Source organism: Pseudochaenichthys georgianus, chromosome 5 (genome assembly GCF_902827115.2).
Source record: "Pseudochaenichthys georgianus chromosome 5, fPseGeo1.2, whole genome shotgun sequence".
Classification (NCBI taxonomy): domain Eukaryota; kingdom Metazoa; phylum Chordata; class Actinopteri; order Perciformes; family Channichthyidae; genus Pseudochaenichthys; species Pseudochaenichthys georgianus.
This window is the reverse complement of record NC_047507.1, coordinates 8,004,392-8,013,506: the sequence shown is the minus strand read 5'-3', so window position 1 is coordinate 8,013,506 and position 9,115 is coordinate 8,004,392.

Below are 9,115 nucleotides of genomic sequence, written 5' to 3'. Positions count from 1 at the left end.
CTAACAGTGAGCCTCTGAATTAGCCCCGAGCGAAAATGCTAACCTATTACTGCACCGAAAATCACTCCTAGCTCCCTTTTTACTTATCCTAGCACATCCAACACATCGTTTATGATCGCAAGGAGACACAGAATCTAACGGTGCCCACCTCAACACTGAAAGATACAAACTCGCGAGGTTATCCACAAAAACGTACATCAAAACAAGTGGCGCTAGGTACTAACATACGCCAGGCTAACGGCTTACCTTCCTCATTGTCTGGTCTAAACTGGTCTTCAATGGCATTACAACGATAAAAACGATGATGTAGTTAATCCATAGGTTAATATCCAATGGGGCTGTGTCCCCTTTGAAATGTTCTGATAATCTATAAGCAATACAACTGCAATTCCGTTATCTGCTGTCCGCTCTGTGCTCCGTGCGCTCTGGGTCCTGCAATACCATCCATCAATAGCAATACTAGCCTTTTTAGGGCTGTTTTCGACAGATGAGCGTGTGTATGCCAGTTTAATTAGTTGAGCTATAGAACACCCCCAATTCTCTATTGTACGTCATAATAGCTACCCTTTAGTTTGGACGCGTTTGCTTTAATTAATAAGGTCACACTGTGTCAGTAAATACATGTGTGAGCTAGTAATCTGGTAGTGCTGCAATATTTACCTCTCTCTCGGCAGCTGAAGCAACTCGTTTGGTGGCTCGAACTTCACGTTTGTTGACACTGTCATTGTCTTGCGCGGCCGACGTGCTGGGACGGTCGGTGTTCCCGACTGCATACGTTGAGAAATCGAATATTGTGGGAACAGATCCTGGCTTCAAATCCAATGTTTTGTATTGAACCAGGCATCCAGACTGGACTTTGAGCAGCTTCTCATCCTTTAGTGGCAGCCTATGGAAATGTACTTCTTCCTTCTTCGTATAAAATCCATTTGTGCAGCCTGGGGCAATACAATAAACTCCTGACGACGACCGTTTTCTTGTAATGTAAACTACTGGTGCATTGCACGCCATGTTGTTTGTTATCGAGCGTTGACCCAGGAAGCCGTACCCACTCAGTGACGTCACTGGAAAAGTCCCGGAGCAATGGAAGCGCCCAAGGTCATTAGGCACGTATTTCAAAAAGTAAATTTGCGTATCTCGATCGTTTACATTGGAAATAGACTAGATAAATACATTTCCTAATGGGAATATTGTCGCATGGAAAGCAGTTTGAAAAGTGTTTCCATTTCCCTTTAAAACTCGTCAGGCACTAGGAAGGATCCCTTCTTCTTCAGGGCAGGCTACACAGTACGCAGGCTAATGTCCCATAGCGGCTGCCTTTCTGGTGGACTCCAGTACTGCACATTACTCCGGAGACGTTTACAAAAAAAAGAAAGAAGTGAAACATCCGTGGCTTTTCAGAAAACATCCGGGGCTTGAGCCCAAGTAGCCACCCCCTAGCGCCTCCACTTTGCATTTGGGTGAGTTTACATGTGTCGCTCTGCTGGACACACACAATACAGAACAGTTGGCCAACCTGTCAGCCACCGTTTAACTGAACATGTGGCAGAAAGAGAAAACTGAGGATTGTCAGAAACATCCCAGCTCTGTGCTGCCGGGAGACAGCAGAGCACAGTGTCCTGACAGCAGAGGTGGAAAGTAACATTTACATTTACAGTATTTACATTTACTCAAGTTCTTTACTTAAGTAACATTTTGAGGTACTTTACTTGAGTATTTAATAATAATAATATATTAATTTTCTATAGCGCTTTTCTGAACCCAAAGACGCTTTACATTTGGGATGGAGGGTTTCCATTTGAACCGCCATTTGTGTCGGATAGGAGTGTGTTTGTGAGTATTAGTAACCGCCACCCGTGAGGACCTTCCTCCGAATACCTGCGGGAGATAGGTGTGTGTTTTTGAATGTTAGTACCCACCATCTGTGTCGGAAAAAAGGTATGAAATTGATGTGAATTGATTGGGTGAAAATGAAAGTTTGAATGTGCTTTTTATTATCACCGGTCATTTATGAGGAAATGCCTCTAAACTCTATCGGGAGATTTTAAATGTCACAACTGAATTGGGCAGTTGAAGTTGAACATTTTGGTAATAAATGTAAGACTGTGAATTAGAGTTTCATATTTGAACATGATCACAGCATCATTTTGTTTAGTATGATTATAATGTTGTAAAGAGAGAAGGTAAAAACCCTGTATTAGTTTGGACCTATTTTTCTTCAAATAAACTGATCCCACCTTTTGGACTGGGACAACTTAAAGGAATGGTCCACTCATTAGATAATTAATCAAAACTTCAGTATTTAGTGAAACGTTATGTTTAAACCATACCCTGAAGAAATCAGCGATATTCCCCGGTAAATAATGATTTTATAGCTCTTTTTTATCAAGACCTGTATATTCCGTCTGGCCGCCGCCATGTTTGCCATTTTCAGTAGTCACGTGATGGTCGTGACGTCATCCATGCGTTCACTTTGTCAACACACGGAAACATGGTGGAGTATTTCAGTTCGGACTCGTCAGCAGAGGAACAAGTTTTGACCAATGTGAAGAGATTGGATGGGGGAATTCATCCATACATATCAGTATGACAATACGACACCCTCTGTCCTTAGACCCTCACATCGTACAAGGAAAAACTTCCGAAGAAAACCCACAGTTTAAAGGGAACATGGAGAAACCTCAGGGAGAGCAACAGAGGAGGGATCCCTCTCCCAGGACGGACTAACGTGCAATAGATGCCGTGTGTAAATTGAAAAGATAATACATTTGCAACATAGGTAGTCCAAATGTTTGGAAATGCATGTGTGTATAATGGGAAGATGATATAAGATACTATATGTATGCATGTAGTACCACCCTTGCTAGCGATTCCCTCTCTAGTTTAGCATACTCAGCTTCGTTGTCCCTGGCCATAGAATCACGCTTTTATGGGGCCGGAAAAACTGGGGGGAAATACACACTAGCCGGTACTACGCTATATGGAAAGGCCACCAAAAACTGTCCTGGCCTGGACGTTAAAACGGGGCTAGCCCCTGCAATGGAAATGCGCTATAACATACCTTATTCTTACTCCGAGCACTACTTCTGCTCCTCCGTCGCTTCACACTTGCAGAGGGCGATTTCTCAACTGGCCGAACTGGTGTCCTGGTCGGTGATGACACCAGAAAGACCGATGGTACTGCATCTCCATTGAGTAATGGTTGTTCTTTAAATCCCATGTTATGTTTGATCATACTCTCAGAGTAGTCGTCCGGAAATGTGAAATGTTCGCTGCATACATGAGCCTGTAAATCTCTCGGTTCGGGCCGGCCACATTTCGCTAGCCACTGCCTCCGAATGTACTTCTTACGCTTACCTTTTGGCAACAGATGGAACCGAGCATTCCGTGGATTGTTCCTATCAGAATTATGGCAATATTTCGCGATACAGTGAGGCATATTTGAAGAGAGAAACTACAGTAAATAACATGGAGATCAACGTGTCTTCGAAAACCAAACGCATGGATTACGTCACGTCCGGGAAATGGCGGCGCCCACAGTGTTGATGTTATTTCGGTATATAATCAGTTTAAAATCACTGATAATGTCATCGGATTAAAAAAAAAAAAAGAGAGACTGGCAGAGACTGGTCTGTTTTATCGGATGATAATTTTTAAAAAATGAGTGTCATGAGCATACCATTCCTTTAAAGGACATCTGTGCTCTCCTCTCCTGCTTCAAAGGTAAGACTGCACCCTGCCACACTCACACTTAGGTAGGAACACACCTCATTTACTGACACCAAAATCCTTCGGGATCGCTTAAACAGATTTAGGAGAGTTGTCTGAATTGAAACAGCAGTAAACTTACATAGACTCAATAATTTCGGTCAGGTCAATAGTAGGTCAGAGTAATTTCCCGGAATAAATTATCAGGACCTCACCTACTCTCAACATGGCAGTTGAAAACTGTGATGCTCCCAGGAAAGAAACTTAAAATAACGAGACTAATGGAGTCTCTGAAAAGGTTCAAATGGGTATTTTAATAAAGTAACAGCAGAAGGTAATGAAGAGACAAAAGCTGGCGTTGTCTCTGGTGGGGCTGCAGCGAAGACAAGAGGACAAGCTGTGCTCAGCCGTTTCCTTTTATCCTCTTCCGTGCTGTGTAGAAGAGGGCCGCCTGCCTTACTTAGGCCCATTCCCAAACCGCCCCCTACACCCTACCCCTCCGTTTGCGCGTTCACGCGGAGGGTCCGCCATATTAGCCGCATTCACACTGCGGTACTTTTCCCACAAAGGTTCATGCGAACTTAGTTCATGCGAACTCTTATGTTACAAGATTGTATTTTCCTAAGGGACAGAAAAAAGGACTTGAACTCATTTATGAAACAGTGAAAGGAGGGCTTGCCTCCTCTCCATTTACTACAATGTAAATGATATTTACCAAAATAATAATTATATTTACCAAATCAGATATGGGAGAATCCAAATGATCAATATAATATAAAATGTGATATGTTTTGAAGGCCGGAATGTTTGTTAATTTAAGTAACAACCAATCTCTCACATTCGACCAAAACAATTTAGAAAGGGCATGAGAAAATAAATGTTCCAACGATTCATCAGATAAATTACAAAAGGAACATGGTTCCACTTCAAATTTAAATCTTGAATTTAAAAAAGTAGAAACCGGGTAGATTTTATGAACAATTTAAAAATGAGTTTCTTTTGCTTTAGGAGAAATAGGCCATTTTATAAAATAAGATAGAGCTTTTTCCATTACAGATAAAGTGTCTAAATCGGTCCCTTGTGGAAATAAGCCTCTGTTCAAATTGTGAAAAAAGTGGGATTTCAAAGAAGCATGAATAGATTTGTTATTCTTAAGAGTATCGCCAATACATTCCAAACTAGGTAAAACTGATCATCATTTGAGTACAGTAAAGTATTATGAATCATTTCAATAAGTGGTAGAGGAATTGCTTTACAGATTTTGTTATAATCTTTAGCAGTACACGTTATATTGTATTTCGTTGAAAAAGCCAAAACATCTAGCAGTTTACCATTGCAATCTAGTAAATCACTAACAAACAAAATACCCCTCTCATACCAATCACTCCTAAACAAGGAGTTTCTGTTTATAATAACCACTCTATTGTTCCATAAAGTAGATCCATGAGGAGAAAAATTGTGGGTAAATATCATTTTCCAATAATGAAGTATCTGCTTATGAAAATGTGACAATTTGGTCGGAATCTTATTAACCTCAAAATCACATTTTAAAAGAAAATCAAACCCTCCTAGACGTTTAAATATGGCCTTTGGAATATGGAACCACGTGGATTCTGGCTGGGACAAAAAAGCTTTCAACCTTTTTATTTTAATTGTTCCAATCATCGATTCAAAGTCTAAAGCTTTAATTCCGCCTTTGTCATATTCTTTAACAAGCTGTGACTTTTTAATGTAGTGAGTTTTATTTCTCCACAAGAATTGGAAAATAATTGAGTTTTTTTTTTTAATATTGGCCGAAGAGACAAAACATGAGTGGCATGGATGAATAAGTTTAGATATACCTTCTGCTTTAGTAAGAAGAACTCTGCCAAAAATAGTAAGATCTCTAGTTAACCAACGACTGAGAGATTTCTTCATATCTGTGATACGGTTACAAATATTAAGATCTTCTCTCCTGATATAATTTTTAGACAATGTTATTCCTAAATATTTCACTTCAGGTACCACTCTAATAGAGTCAATAACGGAATCATCACATGAATGGATAGGGAGTAATTCACATTTTGAAAGATTAAGAGATAACCCTGATGCTTTTGAAAAAATTGAAATTGTGTTAAGAGTTTCCTTTACCATGGATTTATTCTTTAGGAAAATGGATGTGTCATCCGCGAATTGACTAATTTTAAATTCTTTGTCAAAGAGGGTAATGCCTAATATTTTGTGATTCTTTATAATAAGCGTTGTTAAAACTTGGGTGGTCAGAATAAATAATTTTGGGGAAATAGGGCAACCCTGTCGAATACCACGTAAAACCTTAAACCTAGGGCTCATTCCAGGATTCAAAGATACAGAACTATAGATGTCCGAATAGAGCATCCTAATTATGTTGCAGAAATGTTCACCAAAACCCAGAAATGTTAGAGTTTCCATTAAAAAGGAATGTTCAACAGTATCAAAAGCCTTATAAAAATCCAGAAATAGTACGAGACCTTCAGTATCAATAAACTCCTGGTAATCGAGCATATCCAATATCAGTCTGGTATGGTTATGAATACTTCTGCCCTTAATAAAGGCTGATTGACATGCATCTACTAGTTGATTCAGACCTGAGTTTAACCTGTTAGCATAAACATGTGCTAACAGTTTGTAATCATTACAGAGTAGGGTAATAGCAGGTCTCCAATTATCCAACAAAAGTTTATCTTTATTTGGTTTTGGAATTAAGGTAATAAGGCCATGTTTCATGGTTGGCGAAAGGTTTCCTGCTGAAATGCAATCTGTGAAAGCCTTACAAAGCATTTTTCGCACATCTGACCAACAATATTTGTAGAACTCTATGGTTATACCGTCCAGCCCTGGTGGTTTGCCACCAGACATTTTCAGTAATGCACTATCTAATTCTTCAATTTTTAGTCGATCGTCCATATACTGAAGGATCATCTATTGTCTTTTTTAATTCTGTAATTTTACTAAAAAAGTTATCACAATTTTCTTTAGAACATTTTGAGTTATATAAATTGCTATAAAAAAGTCTAATTTCTTCGTTTATCTGGTCTTGATTTTCAATAGTGACATCATTAACACTCAGTTTTTGGATTTTCTTTTTCACTTGACTTTGCTTTTCAAGATTGAAGAAATAAGAAGTGTTTTTCTCCCCTTGCTCAATCCATCGGGCTCTCGAACGAATACAAGCTCCCTTAGCTTTTTCCAAACACATATTGTCTAATTGAGTTTGTAAATTGTTCAGTTGAATTTGCTCATCCAATGATAACTCAGCTTTAAGGCATACATTATTAATTTCACTTGTCATCTCTTGTTGTTTTTGTTTCTTTAATCGAGAGGAGTATTTACTGGAATTGATCGCAATCTGTCTCACACTAAATTTAAACCATTCCCATTTACTGAGAGATGACATATCCAAAGCCAGAGTTTCTTTTATCAGTTGTTTGATCTTTTTCCAAAAATCTGCATTCTCCAAAAGACTATTATTGAATTTCCATATAGGTTTAAGATTGGGACGGAAGTTGCATAGTAAAAAGGACAAAGAGAGGACACAGTGATCAGTCAGAGGTGATGCTGAAATGTCACACTTTGAGACATTATTAGTGAAACTAGAGATTAACCAATAATCGAGCCTAGAACACTGACCATTGTTAGAAGAGTTAAACCAGGTATATTGTGACTTTGAGGGATTATTTATTCTCCAAACATCAGTTAAATTAAGTTTAGAGGCCAAGTGAATAATAGAATCATTAAAATTATGACAATGTCCCCTTAAAGGAAGACGATCTAACCACTCATCAGGAACTACATTAAAATCCCCTCCGATTATAGTTCTTATTATACATCCATGGTCACTACCCGATCTGCAGCTCTGCCCGATCTGCAGTGCGCATGTGCGAGATGGACAACTCCGGACGGCAACCCAAGTAGGACAACATTGACACAGTGGCTTTTGGCAAAGCTCAAAAGGAAAACTCGAGAGAGATGAGTTATTGTTATTACAACGTGACTTCACTATTATTTAACGACTCTTTTTATTGGGTTCTTTTATTTGGGGTTAAGTACATTGTCAGAATAAGTGAAGAATGGATTTAACTTCTGTTAGACAGCTATATGGCATATAGCTGTCTAACAGAAGTTAAATCCATTTCTCACTTATTCTGACAATGTACTTAACCCCAAATAAAAGAACCCCATAAAAAGAGTTGCAGCGACAGCGAGTCTGCAGCGGTGCTGACTTGAGACCAGAGACTGTATATATAAATGGACGTAGGGTCCGTGACGTCACCCATAGGATTCTGCAGAGTTGCCGTGAAGCCCTTAGTAGGCGGAGTCGGCCACTATCGGCTCAACAGTGACGTCAGAGTTCAACTCCCGCCTTCTCCAAATAAGGGCAAAGAGGCGAAGCCGAGGCGGGACCTGCTGCCACCCAGCTGGAAGTTCCAGAGCTAGCTGAAGCTACCAAGCTAAGCTAACATGCTCCCCATCTGCACGCTGCCGTCGCATTTTACGTTTCTAAGGTAAGCGGCCATGAAACTATTCAGCAAAACTATAAATAATAATCTAAGTTATTGAGTTTTTAGCATAATACTTCAGAATCTTAAAACCCCTTAACATTTGTATGCAATTGTGCTAAATTCAACTCTGGAATCAAGCAAATATTAATATGTTTGCATGACATTAGTTATTTATATTTTGATATCACTTAACTATACGTTTAATACATTTAAGTCAAGCTAAGTTACATGTGATGGTAGCTAGTTAGTGCTCTTACCTGTGAGGCCAACAGCATAATAACCAGACTATCATTAAAAATAAGTACCAGTTCTAGATCCTTGACTTTAGACAAACAATTCAAAAGACAAAATGTATTTAAAGACCAATCTTTATTTGAATGTGCCTCTTAACCTGAGATATTAGTTATACAGTAATAGTATTGACAATCTAAAAAAACTGAGCAACTCAACAGTCAACTTTATGTTTCTTATTGTCTAAAGCATTTATTGTTTTCATTTCCCCATCTCATATTCAGTGTGGACGGATTGAGACAGCGTGGTGTCCAGAGGGCTGCAGAGACTTCAGGGAGAAACCTCCGTGTGATGGACGTCCTGTCTGTTGGTGTGGAGAGGACTGAGGGTCTTTCCTCAGCGAGGAGGACCAGGGCTGATGGAGGAGCCCATGCTGGGCAAAGCTGACACCAACTGCACAGGCCTAGTCTGTCACTTTATTTGACTAAATGTGTTTACTTATACATTTAATAGGTTTACACCTTCTGTCCATATGTGCTTTTTATTTAAAACATTTGATTAACTTTTGGTTCACATTTCAATAAACTGTATTTGTATTTGCACTCCTTTCGTCCATTATTCTTACTGAAAATGTTAGATTACACATTCACATCTGACTG